The sequence below is a fragment of the Suncus etruscus genome, chromosome 8 (assembly GCF_024139225.1).
Source record: "Suncus etruscus isolate mSunEtr1 chromosome 8, mSunEtr1.pri.cur, whole genome shotgun sequence".
In the NCBI taxonomy this organism is placed as follows: Eukaryota; Metazoa; Chordata; class Mammalia; order Eulipotyphla; family Soricidae; genus Suncus; species Suncus etruscus.
In genome coordinates this window covers 39,840,513-39,858,815 of record NC_064855.1, presented here as the reverse complement: position 1 = coordinate 39,858,815, position 18,303 = coordinate 39,840,513, and the positions used below count along the sequence as shown (strand labels likewise).

The window sequence follows — 18,303 nt, the reverse complement described above, 5'->3', positions numbered from 1 at the left end:
TAGAAATGGTAGGGGTTGTATTTGGGGCCATTCCCAGCATTTCAAGGAATAATATAGTACCAGGAAGAGAATCAGTTTTCTGCATGCAAAGCCTGCTATCCAACTTTGTCTCCCCCATGCTTGGAATATTTGGAGCATATTGAGTACTCCTCAAATCTGTTAACTCATAAGTAACATGAAAAGCCTAAAATTAAACCAACACATAGTAAAAACAAGACTGTTATGACAAACTGTCAGCCTATATAAAGCAGCTCCTGAGAAGAAGCTTAGCAAGGCAACTTTAAAGCTCTGGTTACTTGGTACCTACCTCTAGAGGAGTTGCTAGAAAACCAATGCTAAACACTATTTCCACTTCTTTAAAAAAAAAAAAAAAAAAAAAAAAAGCTTCAGCTCTCTCTTGGTAAATAAAGACAAATACTCTTGTATGCCTTTTTTATCTTTATTTAAACACCTTGATTACAAATATGATTGTAGTTGGGTTTCAGTCATGTAAAGAATACCTCCTCCACCAGTGCAACATTCCCATTACCAATGTCCCAAATCTCCCTCCTCACCACCCCAACCCTCTGCCTGTACTCTAGACAAGCTTTCTACTTCCCTGATTCATTCGCATTGTTATAATAGTTCTCAATGTACTTATTTCTCTAACAGCACTCATCATTCTTTGTGGTGAGCTTCATGTCGTGAGCTAGACCTTCCAGCCCTCCTCTCTTTTGTCTCTGAGAATTATTGCAAAAAAGTCTTTTATTTTTCTTAAAACCCATAGATGAGTGGGACTATTCTACGTCTATCTCTCTCCCTCTGACTATTTCACTCAGCATAATAGATTCCATGTCCATCCATGTATAGGAAAATGTCATTCGTTCATCTTTCTTGACAGCTGCATAATATTATATTGTGTATATGGACCACAGTTTCTTTAGACATTCATCTGTTGAAGGGAATCTCAGTTGTTTCCAGAATCTGGCTATTGTAAATAGCACTGCTATGAATATAGGTGTGAGGAAGGGATTTTTGTATTATATTTTTGTGTTTCTAGGGTATATCCCTAGGAGTAGTATAGCTGGATCTTATGAGAGCTCAATTTCCAGTTTTTGGAGGAATATCCATATCGCTTTCCATTAAGGTTGGACTGGACCACATTCCCACCAGCAGTGAATCAGAGTTTCTTTCTCTCCACATCCCTGTCAGCACTGCCTGTTCTCATTCTTTGTGATGTGTGCCAATCTCTGTGGCGTGAGATGGTACCTCATAGTTGTTTTGATTTGCATCTCCCTGATGATTAATAAGTGATGTGGAGCATTTCTTCATGTGCCTTTTGGCCACTTGTATTCTTCTTGGACAAAGTGTCTGTTCATTTCTTTTCCCCATTTTTTGATGGGATTAGATTTTTTTTGTAAAGTTCTGTCAGTGCCTTGGATATTTTGTATATTAGCCCCTTATCTGATGGGTATTGGGTGAATCATTTCTCCCACTCAGTTTGGCACTGTTTTCTTTGAGGTGCAGAAGCTTCTCAGCTTAATATATTTCCATCTGTTTATTTCTGCTTCCACTTGTTTGGAGAGTACAGTTTCTTCCTTAAAGATGGCTTTAGTCTCAATGTCATTGAGTATTTTACCTACGTGTTGTTCTATATACCTTATGGTTTTAGGTCTAATATCTTGTATGCCTTTTATAGAAATATAACTGGAACTTATTTGAAAAGTAGTGGTTACCTGAATTAACTATTAAAATTGCAATGTAAACATTACTCTGAACTCTAGAATTACAGAGCCATAAGGGAACACTTATTAACTATCACAATATTATGTTGGGTCAAATAAAAAGAAAAAGCCAGATCTGCAGAAACATGAGTCCAACTCACCTTCCATGCTGCCTTTAAGAGCTCATATCTGAGTCTTGGTTTCATCCACAAAACAGAAATCAATTAAATAAAACAAGAGCTGGCAAACATTTTAGATAAAGAGTGATATAATAAATATTTTATATTTTGTGGGGCTATCAGTGGCTGTTATATCTTTTTTTGGTTTTGTTGCTAACACAAAGTCCTTTCAAATATAAAACCAGTTCCCATGATATTCAGCAGCATCTAGTACCACAGTAGTACTGCCGTGGGGGAACTCTTGTGCCACAATATAGTACATGACTTCCAACACACCACAACTGACAGTATGCAAGCCCCACAACTAAATATGTACAAGCAAGGGAGCAACCCCAAGCAATAAAAGCAAATATACATGTGTGACCTCCACCATCATAAGACTTGAAAGAAGTCAGTATATAAATGAAAAATATATGTAAAATCCATGACCCATTCAGATATGATCCACAGTCAAAGTTTACTAACCCCCCTCCAAGAAATTATGCTCTAATTACATCCTAACTCCCACTTTGAGGAGATATAGCACAAGATATTTCAAAATTTTTCAAGAAATTCAAGAAAATCAACAAAAAATGGAAATAAATGCCTAGCAAACATAATTATCCTTCATCAGAAGGGAAGAAAGGACCCACATAACAACCTAAGTGCACAGCTAACTGAAAAACAACCAGAAGAAGGAATATAAAATAAACGTTAGGAAAGAAATCATTAAACTTTTAGAGAAGAAAATAAAAAATCTAAAAGTTTAATAAAACCAAGAACTGGTTTTATTTTCAAAATAATAAACAAGATTGATAAACAGCAAATTACTGCAGTCAGCTGCAATTAGTTGCAAAGCTGCAAAGGCCAGGGGACCCATGGGGCCCAGATGCCAGGTGGGGTAAGGTACACACACTCAAGGATGCCAATATGGAAACCACCCAGGAGGGAGGGGAAAAGGAAAGAAGAGAAAGAGGAGAGGGAGAAGACCATTACAGGGACGCATGTTCAAGGGGTGTGTCTGGGGCTTATCAAGGTCCAGTTCAGGGTGTATCCAATCTAACTGCCATTACAAAGAGATGTCCAAGGGGCATTTCCAAGTCCAATTACCATTACATCAACAATAAACCACTAACAAGACTCACAAAATAGAGAAAGAACCCTAATTAACAATTAGAAATTAAAATAACATACCACAACAGATTCCTAAGAAATTTAAAGCATGATAAAGAATTACTTTAAAAATCTACATGTTACAAAACAAGAAAACCTAGAAGAAATGAATAAATTCTTGGATGCCCATTACCTCTCAAAGCTTAACCAAGAAGATATAAAATATCCAAACAGGTCTATTGCTACTGAAGGAATCAAAATAGTAATCAAAAGTCTTCCCAAAAATAAAAGCCCAAGTCCAGATGGATTCACTAGTAAATTATTTCAAACCTTTAAATAGCTAATGCCTATGATTTTAAGGGTTCTTTCAGGAAACTGAAGAATCAGAAACACTCTCAGCTTCCTAAAGCAAACATTATTCAGACACCAAAAGCAGACAAAGGCAGGACACAAAGAAGAATTATAGACCAATAGCTCTGATGAACAAAACTGTGAATATTCTCAACAAAATATTAGCAAATTCAATCTAACATTCCATCAAAAGTATCATACACCATAACCAAGTGATTTTTATCTCTTGATTGCAAGATGATTTAGCATACACAACTCAATCATTGTGATAAATCATATCATAAAAAATAATAATTAGAAAAACTCAACAAAATAGGAATTGAAGGAACTTTCCTCAGCATAGTCAAATAGTCCATTTGCCACAAGTTCATGGCAAACATTATACTCAAGAGTAAAAATATAAAAACCTTTTCTCAAATATCAGGCTCAATACAAGGCTACCCACTCACACCACTTATATTCAATATAGTATTTAAAGTACTTTTCATAGCAATTAGACAAGAAAAAATATCAAGGGCATCCAGATAGAAAAGGAAGTAATCAAGTTTTCACTATTTGTTGATGACATGACACTATTTTTATAAAACCTAAAGACTGTCACTTTTGCAACAATACTCAGAGAAATTGAGAGGAGGGCTGGAACTTCCAGCTCACTTCAAGAAGCTCACCACAAAGACTGGTGAGTGCAGTTATAGAAATAACTACACTGAGAACTACTATAACCATGTAAATGAATGAGGGAACTGGAAAGCCTGTCTAAAGTACAGGTGGGGGTGGGGTGGGATGGAGGGAGATTTGGGACATTGGTGGTTGGAATGTTGCACTGGTGAAGGGGGGTGTTCTTTACATGATTGAAACCTAATCACAATCATATTTGTAATCAAGATGTTTAAATAAAGATATTAATAATAAAAAAAGAAAAATGTGTGCCACAGAGGCATGCAGGGAAGAGGGCAGAGGAGAGGGTAGGAGGGAAATGGGACATTGAAGGTGGGAAATTTGCACTAGTAAAAGGTGTTGGACATTGTATGACTAAAACTCAATAATAAACAAATTTGTAATTGTGAAAAAAAAAAAAACTGGGCCCGGAGAGATAGCACAGCGGCGTTTGCAGCCGATCCAGGACCAAAGGTGGTTGGTTTGAATCCCGGTGTCCCATACGGTCTCCTGTGCCTGCCAGGAGCTATTTCTGAGCAGACAGCCAGGAGTAACCCCTGAGCACCGCCGGGTGTGACACAAAAACTAAAACAAAAACAAAAACAAAAAAAGAAGAAAAACCTAAAGACTACAAAAGAGCTCCTAGAAACAATAAAATTGTGTAGTAAAGGAGCTGTGATGCAAGCAGTAGAGCATTTGCCTTGCACAGGCTAACCTAGAACAGACTGCAGTTTGATCCCCCAGCGTCGCATGTGGTTCCCCAAAACAGGAGAGATTTTTGGGCGCATAGACAGGAGTAACCCCTGAGCATCACCGGGTATGGCCTAAAAAGCAAAAATAAATAAATAAATAAAAATATTGTGTAGTAAAGTGGCAAACTAATATTAACACATAAAATGTCCATGATTTTCTATATACAAATAATGAAAGAAAAGAGAGATTAAAAAAATCCCATTCACAATTATACTTCAGAAAAATAAGTGCCTAGAAATCAGCTCAACTAAAGAAGTAAATACACAAATAAAGTTGTAAAACACCAATTTAAGAATGAAAATAGGACATAAGAAAATAGAATCACATCCCCTGCTCATGGATTGGGAGTATTGAAATAATCAAAATAGCAATATTCCCCAAAGCAATATACAGATTTAATGCAATTCTTAAAAGGACACCTATGATGTTTAAAAAAAATAGATCAAATACTTATAAATGTCTTATGGAACAACAACACACATTGTCTAATGGCCAAATAAATTTTCAACAACAACAACAACAACAACACTTTTCTAGTTTCAAATTTTACTGCAAAGCAGTAGTAATTAAAACATCATGATATTGGAACAAGGACAGACCATCAGATCAACGAAATAGAATAAAAAATCCAGAGACAAATCCACAGGTATACAGTTAATTATTGATAAATAAACAAAAGTATGAATTGGAGCAAGAAAAGCCTCTTCAATGTTGAGGAACTTGGAACACCCCCCAAAAGAGGAAAAAAATTGGTAAGACCTATTTCTAATGACATGCACAAAAGTCAAATCAAAATGGATTCACAACCTCAATATAAGACCTAAATCCATTACATGCACTGAGAAAAGCATTTACCAAACTTTAAATGTAGTTAGAGGCATCTTTAAGTATGAAATACGACTGACCAAACAAGTGGAAGCAATGACTAATTTAGGAAGCTTCTTCACCTCAAATGATAACTAGAATATAAAGACAGCCACTGGAATAATCTTTCTTCTGACTACACACCTTATTATAAAGGGTTGGTATTCAAAATATATAAAGTATTGGCATAACTCTACAAGAGAAAAACATTTAAGCCATAAAAATGGGAAGAAGAGAGAAACAGAAACTTCCTCAAAGAAGAAATACAAATACAAAAGTTATTTTTAAAATGATCAAAAATTATCATGGAAACGCAAATCAAAATTATGATATAACACCTCATGTCAGAAAGACTGGCACTCATAAAAAAAACAACAATAACCAATGTTGGTGAGGGTGTGTGTGGGGGAAGGGTCCCTCATTCATTATTGGTGAGAATGTCGATGGATCCGATCTTTTTCCAAGTCAATGTGGTCATTACTTAAAAAGCTAGCAATTTTCACTTTGTCCAAGAAGAAATACAAATGGCAAAAGGCACATGAAAAAATGCTCCACATCACTCACTAATCATCAGGGAGATGCAAATCAAAACAACTATGAGGTACCATCTCATGCCACAGAGATTGGCGCACATCACAAAGAATGAGAACAAGCAGTGCTGACAGGGATGTGGAGAGAAAGGAACTCTTATTCACTGCTGGTGGAAATGCGGTCTAGTCCAATCTTAATGGAAAGCGATATGGATATTCCTCCAAAAACTAGAAATCAAGTTCCCATACGATCCAGCTATACCTCTCCTAGGAATATACCCTAGATACACAAAAATATAATACAAAAATCCCTTCCTCACACCTATATTCATTGCAGCACTATTTACAATAGCCAGACCCTGGAAACAACCAAGATGCCCTTCAACAGATGACTGTCTAAATAGAAACTGTGGTCCATATACACAATGTAATATTATGCAGCCATCAAGAGAGATGAAGTCATGACATTTTCCTATACATGGATGGACATGGAATCTATTATGCTGAGTGAAATAAGTCAGAGGGAGAGAGATAGACACAGAATAGCCTCACTCATCTATGAGTTTTAAGAAAAATAAAAGACTTTTTTGCAATAATTCTCAGAGACAAAAGAGAGGAGGGCTGGAAGGTTCAGCTCATGATATGAAGCTCATCACAAAGAATGATGAGTGCTGTTAGAGAAATAAGTACATTGAGAACTATCATAATAATGCGAATGATTGAGGGAAGTAGAAGCTAGAATACAGGGAGGGGTAGGGTGGGGAGGAGGGAGATTTGGGACATTGGTGATGGGAATGTTGCACTGGTGAAGGGGGTATTCTTCACATGACTGAAACCCAACTACAATCATATTTGTAATCAAGCTGTTTAAATAAAAATATATGTATATATAAACAGTAGAAAAGACTAAGACAAGAAGACCGAGTAAAATTAATATATCATCTTTGACTATGAAAATAAATATTCCTGAATAGATTAACCTTAAAAAGCTAGCAATTGCTCTTCCAGCAATCCCACTACTTAGACAAGAATCCAAAAGCACAATCCAGAAAAAACATCTTCACTACTGTGCACTATTCACGATATACAAAATCTGGAAAGAACCTAATGACCAAGACCAGATGACTGGGTAAAGAAATTATGGAACATATACAGAATGGTATATTACTTAACAGTATGAAAAGATTAAGTAATGCAATTTGTTTCTATGTAGATGATTCTAGAGTTGAGTGAAATTATTTAGAAGGGAAGGGACAGACACAAAATGATCTCTCTCATATGTCAATAAAAAGAAATTCTTTCATGAGAAAGTTTAGTAAAGGAATTACAAAACCAGGAGACAATAGAAATGAAGATGACTCGATTGGAGATGTGGGGGGATAAATTAAAAAAGAGAACATTAGGACAAGAGTGGAAGGGAAAGTACCTGCTCTTGAGGTAGGCTGGGCGACCTGAGGGAAATTGGGATCATTAGTGGAGGAAAGTGGACATTGGTAAAGGGATTGGTGTTGGAACATTGTATACTTGAAATATAACAATGAATTAATTTATAACTATTTTCTAGAGATTAAAATTTTTTAATATAAAGGAAAGATACAGGGAAATTCAGAGAACAATAATGTTGGTCAGTCGTGTTGGTCATAAACATACAAAAACTAGGGCAGTATCATTAGCTCATAAGAATGAGTGTGTTTAACTGTGCAGATAAAAAGTAGAATGTTGGACTGGGGGTATACACACACACACACAAATACATACATACACACACACCACAATAGTTTCAGGAAAAAAAGGAAAGACATATGATGGCAATACTTTATTTACAACCTAGTTGGCTCTAGTAAGTGGGAGAAAGTTGACACAGAGTAATTTGAAGCCTTTTTTCCACTTAGAGCAGCAGTTCTAATTGGCCTTCTATTCCTTGAAACTCACTTCTGTCTAAGACAAATTCAAAATAATCAATTAATTAACAGGGAACAAATAGTTTTTAAGGAAAGATAAAAAAAATGTTTGCTTTTTCTGGGAGAAGAGTCTATTTCCTTGGTTTTCTTTTTAATTTTCTTAAAAAAAATTTTAATAAAAGTGCCATAGTTTACTCTAGTATTGTTTTGTACATTGTGCTGTTTTGTACTAGTGCTGTTTTGTACATTGATCACACCACCACCATATTGAGATCCCTCCATCACTGTCTTATAGTTCTTTCCAGATCCACTTTAGTCTGTCTCAGGGCTTTTCCTATTGGAAATTACTTTATTCCTTTGTTTCCTTAAACTCTACATATGAAAAAGATACTCTAGTATTCATCTTTCATCTTCCTCTATCTTTTTCCTCTCCTCCTTAAAGATAATAGCTTTTCCAGCAAGATCAAAAAGGGAAATTACATTCAAGGGAGCATCCTTGAGATTTACAGCAAACCTGTCACAAGAAACACTCAAGACCAGAAGGCACTGGTGGGGCATAGTGACAAAACTCAATTAAATAAATGCTTTGACTAGAATACTGCACCCAGCAAAATTCATTTTCAGGTATAAAGGAAGAATACATGGCTTCACAGATAAACAACAGCTCAGAAATTTACAGACTCAAAACTGGCCTTAAAAGAAAACCTGAAAGACCTACTTTCAGACAAGACTAACCAACAGACACACCAAACTTCGACACAAAGATGGCACGAAATCCCATGACAATTCTTTCTTTCAATGTCAATGGACAAAATGCACCAGTTAAGAGAAACAGAGTGGCTAAATGGATCAAAAAACTCAATCCAACCTTCTGCTGCCTACAAGAAACACACCTGTATAGTCAGAATAAAGACTCAAAATAAAAGGCTGGAGGAAAATCATCCAAGATAAACAACACCCATAAAAAAGCTGGAATGGCCATACTATTATCAGATGAAGCAAACTTTATACTCAGGAAAGTTGTAAGGGACAAAGATGGACATTTTGTATTAATCAAGGGATATGTACAGCAGGAAGAAATCACTCTCCTAAACATATATTTGCACCAAAAGAGGGGCCAGCAAAATACTTAATACAATTGTTGACAAATCTGAAAAAAATATCAATAACAACACAATAATTTTGGGTGACCTCATCACGGCTTTGTCAACACTTAATAGGTCAACCAGACTGAAACCCAACAAAATATACTAGACCTGAAAGAGAAATGGAAGAAAGAGGCCTAGTATATATATATCTATTTTATATATATATATATAGAAAGAAAGAGAGAGAGAAAGAAAGAGAGAGAGAGAGAGAAAGAAAGAAAGAAAGAAAGAAAGAAAGAAAGAAAGAAAGAAAGAAAGAAAGAAAGAAAGAAAGAAAGAAAGAAAGAAAGAAAGAAAGAAAGAAAAAAGAAAGAAAGAAAGAAAAAAACAACCCCATTCACATTAGTGCCAAACTCAAATATCTTGGAGTCAACTTGACTAAAGATGTGAAGGACCTATACAAAGAAAACTATAAAACACTGCTCCAAGAAATAAGAAAGGACACACGGAAATGGAAACATATACCCTGCCCATGGATTGACAGGATTAACATCATTAAAATGGCAATACTTCCCGAAGCATTGTACAGATTTAATGCGCTCCTTCTAGCGATACCTATAACATTCTTCAAAGAAGTGGATCAAGCACTTTTGAAATTTATTTGGAACAATGGTCCTCAAACTACGGTACGCGGGCCACATATTGTATTTATTCCCATTTTGTTTCTGCACTTCTAAATAAGATATATGCAGTGTGCATAGAAATTTGTTTATAATTTTTGTTTTTACTATAATCTGGCCTTCCAACAGTCTGAAGGACAGTGAACTGGCCCCCTGCTTAAAAAGTTTGAGGACCCCTGATTTGGAACAATATACAACCTCGAATAGCTAAAGCAATCATTGGGAAAAAGAATATGGGAGGCATTACTTTCCCCAACTTTAAACTGTATTACAAAGCAATAGTTATCTAAACAGCATAGTACTGGAATAAAGACAGACCCTCAGATCAGTGGAAGAGGCTTGAGTACTCAGAGAATGTTTCTCAGACAAACAATCACCTAATCTTTGATAAAGGAGCAAGAGATTCTAAATGGAGCAAGAAAATCCTCTTCAATAAGTGGTGTTGGCACAAGTGGCTAGCCACTTGCAAAAAAGTGAACTTAGACCCCCAGTTAACATCATATACGAAAGTAAAATCCAAATTGATTAAATACCTCGATATCAGACCTGATACCATAAGATATGTAGAGCAACACGTAGGTAAAACATTCCATGGCATTGAGACTAATGGCACCTTCAAGGAGGAAACTGCACTCTCCAAACAAGTGAAAGCAGAGATTAACAGATGGGAATATATTAAGCTCAGAAGCTTCTGCACCTCGAAGGAAATAGTGCCCAGGATACAAAAGACACCCATTGAGTGGGAGAAACTATTCACCCAATACCCAGCAGATAAGGGGCTAATCTACAAAATATACAAGCACTGACAGAACTTAACAAGAAAAAAAAACAACATCTAATTTCATCAAAATATGGGGAGAAGATATGGACAGACACTTTGGTAAAGCAGAAATACAAATGGCCAAAAGGCACATAAAAAAATGCTCCACATCACTAATCATCAGGGAGATGCAAATCAAAACAACTATGAGGTACCACCTCACACCACAGAGATTGGCACACATCACAAAGAATGAGAACAAACAGTGTCGGAGGGGATGCGGAGAGAAAGGAACTCTTATCCACTGCTGGTGGGAATGCTGTCTAGTTCAACCTTTCTGGAAAGAGATATGGATATTCCTCCAATAAATGGAAATTGAGCTCCCGGACAATCCAGTTATACCACTCCCAGGAATATACCCTAGGAACACAAAAATACAATGCAAAAATCCCTTCCTTACACCTATATTTATTGCAGCACTATTTACCATAGCAAGACTCTGGAAACAACCAAGATACCCTTCAACAGATGAATGGCTAAAGAATCTGTGGTCCATATACACAATGGAATATTATGCAGCCATCAGGAGAGATGAAGTCATGAAATTTTCCTATATATGGATGTACATGGAATCTATTATCTGAGTGAAATAAGTCAGAGAGAGAGAGAAAAAGATACAGAATTCTCTCACTCATCTATGGGTTTTAAGAAAAATTAAAGACATTTCTCAACAATTTTCAGAGACAAAAGAGGAGGGCTGGAAGTTACAGCCCACTTCATGAAGCTCACCACAAAGAGTGATGAGTTTAGTTCGAGAAATAAGTACATTGAGAACTATCCTAACAATGAGAAAATATGAGGGAAATAGAAGGCCTGTCTAGGTACAGGTGGGGGTGGGGTGGGGAGGAGGGAGATTTGGAACATTGGTGGTAGGGAATGTTGCACTGGTGATGGGGGGTTTTCTCCTATATGACTGAAACACAACCACAATCATGTTTGTAACAAAGGTGTATAAATAAAAAATATTATTTGAAAAAAGAGAAAAATTAAAAGAAAAAGAAAAATTAAAGACATTATGGTAATGATTAGCCTAGATTTCAGTAAATTCCTAACTCATCCTTCTCTTAGCCCTGAGGAACACATTTTGTAGACATAACTCACAGCATATTCTTTAAATACAAAATGGTATCTGGCTGTAGCTAAACTTTCAGAGCCTAGCAGAGCAAAAAACATCTTTTTTTCTTCTTAGACAGCTAAACATATTTTTTCTCCCTAGATAGAGCCCACGCCCTTTTTTTCCTTTATAGAAAGTATACATCTTGTTTTTCCCTTAAACAGAGCACTTTTACTGTTTTTCTCCTTACCTGATTGAATCTTGTTTTTCTATTTTTCCTGTTTTCCTCCTAACCTGATTAGCTGAGACACATTATAAATACCCCTTCTCCATCTAAAATAAAGGGTTGTTGTAGCTATTCCCCAGAAGTGGCTTGTGATGGTTTTTGAATATGTAAACTCTCTACTTGCCTGGGATCTGACTTCACCAGCCTCACTTACATCTGACCAATCACTTTTTCAAAACTGTCTAATGACTTTGCGTTACACTTTGAACAGAGCACATCTTGAATTACAAGCAGTGTCCAGGGCTTTTCTTTCTTTTCTGAGATGCCTATTCATTCCCACCCCAGGTCCTTAGCACTTGCAAATAATATTCCAGAATTTGAGTAGGAGAACCATTGCTAAAATAGTTTTATAGTTTGAATGTCTACTCAAATGTCACATTTAAAAACTCTCAACCCATTGTATTTCTTCCTACAATAGTTCTTCTCTTTGAATATTGTCAAGATACTTGCTTCACTGTCCTTAGAGTGGTGATAAAATTTGTAAATACTTTGCAGTTATTTGTAATTTGTATATCTCCGCTACAATAAAAGCTGCTGGACTCTTAAATTTTCTGTTCTCCTGCTAGTAACTAATTTGTGCTTGGTACTTGCCTTTTGACTAACACTATGAATGAATCTGCTTTAACAAGTCTTAGCAAGCAATCCACTCTGTAGCTGATAAGTTTATTAATCATTTGACATATATATATATTGCCAAACATATATTACACATTATCTATTCTCACTAAACCATATGTGGACATTTTGAGCATTTTTATAGAACCTAATTTTTCCAACTTCCTTAAGCTAATGAAACCTTACCTGTAATTTAAAACTTCGAGATTTTATATATTTTATTTAAGATGATATTACCTTCTTGAAATAATAAGAATTTTATGATAAAAATTAAAAAAGATTACAAATTTATATAATAAATTAAGAGACTGTTGCAAATTTCCAGGGTAAAGAGAATCATAGTAGCTGTTCATAGTAGCTATATACTGACAATTAAATCCAATATCTTAAGGACCACCCACCATCTACCAGACACTTCCAGACAAATAAGGTTCAATGCATATTTAACCCTATAGAAAAATTTTAGCACCTTTTATAGATGGAAAATTGAGTTCTCATGAGGTTAAAGCTTGTCCTGAAATAACCAAACAAATTTTAGACATATGACAGATGAAAGAATTGTGCTGGAACAGTGCATGGTGGCATTTTAGTTGGCCTAAGAGACATAAAATGATATATAACTTCTCATTTTAATTTCATAATCACCTTCTAAAAGTAACTAAATAAAATTTTTTTCTGTATTTATTTATTTTATAAAACAAGTTATAAAAATAATTCTTTTACCTGCTCTACCTGTGAGTCTGTTTTGTATTTGAAATTTCAAGGGTGATCAACATATCTAAGTCTACCTTCTAACCATGAAAGTCTTACACCTTCAAAATATAGATTAACATCTTGTTCAGTCTCATAAATTGGGGGGGGTATGGATGGTACCAGGTCCAGACACTCACATGAACATTTAGTGGAAACAAAACATGATCAGACCTGAACATCAAACCCGATGTCAACTACAACAGAATCTATACCTAATCCACAGCAAGCTGTACAAGTGGGGACCAGTTACACTAGTATTCTGGAGGGTAAAGGAGGGAGATATGGGATACATGCTGGGAACAGGGGTGGAGGGAAGATATCATTGGTGGTGGGAATGCCCCTGATTCACTGTCACTATGTACCTTACATATTACTGTGAAAGATTTGTAATTCACTTGGGCCACAAAAAAATTTAAAAAATATCTTCTGACAGCTGCATAATATTCCATTGCATATATGTACCATAGTTTCTTTAGCCATTCATCTATTGAGGGGCATCTAGGCTGTTTCCAGAGTCTGGCTACTGTAAACAACGCTGCAATGAATATAGGTGTGAGAAAGGGATTTTTGTATTTTTTTTGTGTGTTCCTAGGATATATCCGTAGGAGTGGAATAGCTGTATCGTATGAGAGCTCAACTTCCAGCTTTTGGAGAAAGAAGAAGAGATGAAATCATGAAATTTTCTTATACATGGATGTATGTGGAATCTATTATGCTGAGTGAAATAAGTCAGAGGGAAAGAGATAAACACAGAATGGTCTCATTCATCTATGGGTTTTGAGAAAAATGAAAAACATTTGTGTAATGATTCTCAGAGACAAAATAGAGGAGGACTGGAGGGTCTAGCTCCTGACATGAAGCTCACCACAGGGATTGTTTAGTGCAGTTACAGAAATAATTATACTGAGAACTATCATAACAAAATGTGACTGAATGAGAGAAGTAGAAAGCCTGTCTAGAGTACAGGCCGGTGTGGGGTGAGGAAGGACACTTGGGATATTGGTGATGGGGATGTTGCACTGGTGAAGAAAGAAAAGATAAGGCCTCCCAATGCTTATCACAGGCTGTGTTCTTTACATTGACTGTATAGAAAGAGGAGGTACAGTAAATGCACCCCATATACACCTCAACTCAGGCCCTTTGCCTGGTCTATATTGTGAATGGGGGGGACAAAATAATTTAAAACATATACAGATTAAATGCCATTTTTCTTGACAAAAACAATTGTACTTGCACATAGGAAATAATTCAATAAACGTTTTTCCAAATGCATAACAATAATTCATGTTGAGAAACATGTATTATGTTTAAGGTGGCCTTCAAGTTTTTATCATTAAGAGACACTGCATCCAAATATCCTGAGTCAGTTATCCCAGTACAGTCATTCAGTGTAGAGTACTGACAAGTATTGCAATAAATAGCCAAAAAGCCACCCCAAAATTATTTCATTTTAACTATCCAAAATATATTAAAATGAGTATGCCTAAAGGACTTTAAGTATACTGCTATTTATGTAAGCAAGTATACATTCTGAATAGTCATGCAAATATACATTGTATTATTTAAGTCTAACACTACACTGCCCAAGATGGTAGCTACTAGCCATTTGAGACTACTAAATATGAAGTTAGATTTGTAATCTAAGTATTGTTAGTATAATGCTATTATGCAAGTCTATGCAATAAGTATAAATATACCACGTAAGTATGTGCTGTAAGAAAAACACAAAAACATGCCATAAGTTTAACTATATCATGTATCTTAATATAGCATAAAATATTGCAAAATTGCAATATTGGCTACATACTAAAATAACCTTGGGAATATATGTAAAATATAATGTTAAAGTAACAGTCACACTTCATACTTCCATTGGCCAGTGCTGGATTAGATATTTTTACTTCATAATTAATAATTATATTACCCTTCATCTGCTTCTCACCTGTCAAGTTCTCCCACAGGCCACTCCGTCCCTCAGTGAAGCCTACAAGCTAAATGAGTAAAAGCACTCTGAGTACCAGCTTATGAAAACCAAACAGAAAAAACATATCTGTTATTAAAAATCATTATATCCTAAAGCAAAAGACAAATACTTTACTCCATCAAAATTTAACCCTCTGCAAACTCCCATATAGCAGTAATTTTCAGGTCAAGTTATAAAGAAATAAGAAAGATTTTCAGGGGCCGGAGCGATAGCTCAGTTATGGGGTGCTTGCCTTGCATGCAGCCGATCCAGGACAGAGCTGGTTCGATCCCCGGCATCCCATATGGTCCCCCAGGCCAGGAGCGATTTCTGAGAGCATAGCCAGGAGTAACTCCTGACCATCACTGGGAGTGGCCCAAAAACAAAAAGCAAACAAAAAAAGGGTTTTCACTCTATCAAAAATTTTTCTTGTAAAAGAAAGTTAATCTTGCTTTATGGTCAGGACATATTTTATTTAAATTTGTTCCTATTAAAATTATAAACTAGAGACAAAAGAGATAGTACAGCAGTAGGGCATTTGTCATGCACGCAGCTGATCCTGGAAGGACGGTGGTTCGAATTCTGGTATCCCATATGGTCCCCTGTGCCCGCCAGGAGCGACTTCTGAGCTCAGAGCCAGGAATAGCTCTTGATCACTGCCGGGTGTGACCCCCCAAAATTAAAAATAAAATAAATTATAAACTAGATACACCCCTACCATACATGAAAGAGTCTACAGTCAGAATAAAAAAAGGATCCCTTGTGTCAAAAAGAAAAGCTGACACCAAGTATCTGACTCCTAATTGGAGTCAGAAAGAACTAACACCAAGGAATGGTGCAGAATTTTAAAAGCAAACACAAGTCATCCACACAGCCACCCTTAAAGACACGAGTTAAAGGCATTGCAAAGCTTTAAATCCCACCCACAGAACAAATCCCAAGTAAGTTGCAAATATCAGCATTTAAACTCACAATGGCCAATAAAAGTTTGTGAAACACTTTGTATGCAACTCTGTGGATACAGTTCTTATGAGTCTTAATGATTTACCCATAGTTACTTTTATGTTTTTTTCAATTAATTAATTAATTTTTGGGTTTTGGGCCACACCTGGTGATGCTTAGAAGTTACTCCTGGCTATGCTTTCAGAAATCGCTCCTGGCTTAGGGGACCATATGGGACACCCGCTGATCAAACTGTGCTCCATCCTAGGCTAGCACTGGCAAGGCAAATGCCTTACCGCTTGTGCCACCACTCTGGCCCCTAATTTATTTATTTTTTAATACTGGTATTAAATCTAGGATCTCATCTATTCTTCCACACAGCTATGTCTCTGATCCCACAAATATTTTTAATTCAAAAGCTTTCTCTTACATTTTGATAATCAACATTTTATTTATGAAAATTATATTTTAAAGCATGAGCCTTAAATACTTTATTGATCAAGTTAAAGAATATATTTTCTCCTTTAAATATTTGAGATCTACCTGAAAATTAAGATATATATAACAATATCTTATTCCAAAGGTTTCTATCTATAATTTTATACAGCTAGTGAAATTCTACTACATACTTAATACAAACTTAAAAGCAATTATCAATCTTTAATAGCACCCTTTCAAGCATACTATATTGATGTGTGTTTGATACAAAATACCATATAGCCAAGTGTACAGAAAAGCCAACTATGGGTTTATAAAGAGATAAAAGTCATCTAAATTGAATTGGATTTTGGTGGAGAAAAACAACCAAGATAATATCTATGATACCTAAGAATAGAACAGAATATCCTCTTTCTGTACTTCCAGCCCTTGATGGCAGGAACTTTGCCAGAAGCAAATGTAGAATTGTCACCTACTTTCCACTCTCTGTGTCACAGCAGTGTTCTATGTAGATAAAAGGGAAATAGACAGCTCTCTGGTTCTCCAAATGTGAATTTTTGTAAATCTGCACAGACATATTTACTTAAATAAAATGATCTCATTTTCCTTTTGAAGCTATCTCAACATTGAATTTTTAAAACTGCACCCAACATGAGGCCTGTTTTCATAAAGGTTGGCTTTCCAAGATTATTCTTATGATAGTAGTTGCTCCAAACCTAGGATTTAATGAATCTGTGCCTGCATGCAGCCCTGGAAAAGGAGACATATGGCTGCAGGATATATATACCCAGGAGAGACACTGTCAGGTATCATCCCAATGACCTACAATCTCACTAAGAAAACAAGTGGACATAAAACTGTATCTATCTTCACAGTGAAAATTCCTGAGAGGAATGCCACCCATCCTCAATAAATTAATCAACTCACTAAGGGCCAAATATAGTTACTAAGTGCTTTGTCCTGGCAGATATTAGACCCAGCAAATCTTATCTGATTGCTGGCAAGCAAGTAAAGCCCTACACATAAAAATTTCCCCATACTCCCCCCACACAAAGCACAGCCAATTTTCAGGAGTCCCAACACCTTCTGCGTCCCTTCTAGTTCCAGAGAACATGCAGAATCAATCAGCTGAGACTGAGACCCCAGCCTCCTTTTAAACGTTCCAACACCATTTCAGGTTTTAGACACCTGCCAGGTCTTAAAGACTAGTGGCAATTGTAACCAGTGGTCACTATCTGCCCTTTTAGAGACACAGCTTGCTTTGCATTGATGAGTGAGAATCCTTTTTCATTTCCCAGGACCTGAGAGAATAAGACCCTCTGAAAACCCTGATGAGATTACGTGGTCAGCACTTTAACACAGAGCACCAAGCACAACAGAGAAATGAAGGAACTCATCTATACCAACAGCTCAAGTCAATAGCCAACAAGAATAAACTAACACACAAAAACTATACTAGTGACCTGATAGTCATAATAGTCATAATGATGCTCACGTGAAATAGAAGTGAAACATGGTTTACACAAAGCAAGGTGTTTTCGTTTTCTCTTTATGACTCAGAAGTTCTACATCATTAATCATTAAGGAGATGAAATCAAAACAACAATGAGATATCATCTCACACTACAGAAACT

General features: G+C 36.0%; 1 protein-coding gene and 1 non-coding gene across 3 annotated transcripts in view; one reads left to right on the top strand and one right to left on the bottom strand.

Moving 5' to 3' along the window:
- ATP8A2 (ATPase phospholipid transporting 8A2) overlaps positions 1-18,303 on the bottom strand; it is a 763,449-nt gene that overhangs the window by 679,730 nt on the left and 65,416 nt on the right. The window lies entirely within an intron of this gene.
- Positions 14,368-14,501, top strand: LOC126016507 (small nucleolar RNA SNORA51). The gene has a single exon (XR_007498302.1). It is a non-coding gene; the product is annotated as a small nucleolar RNA SNORA51 (small nucleolar RNA).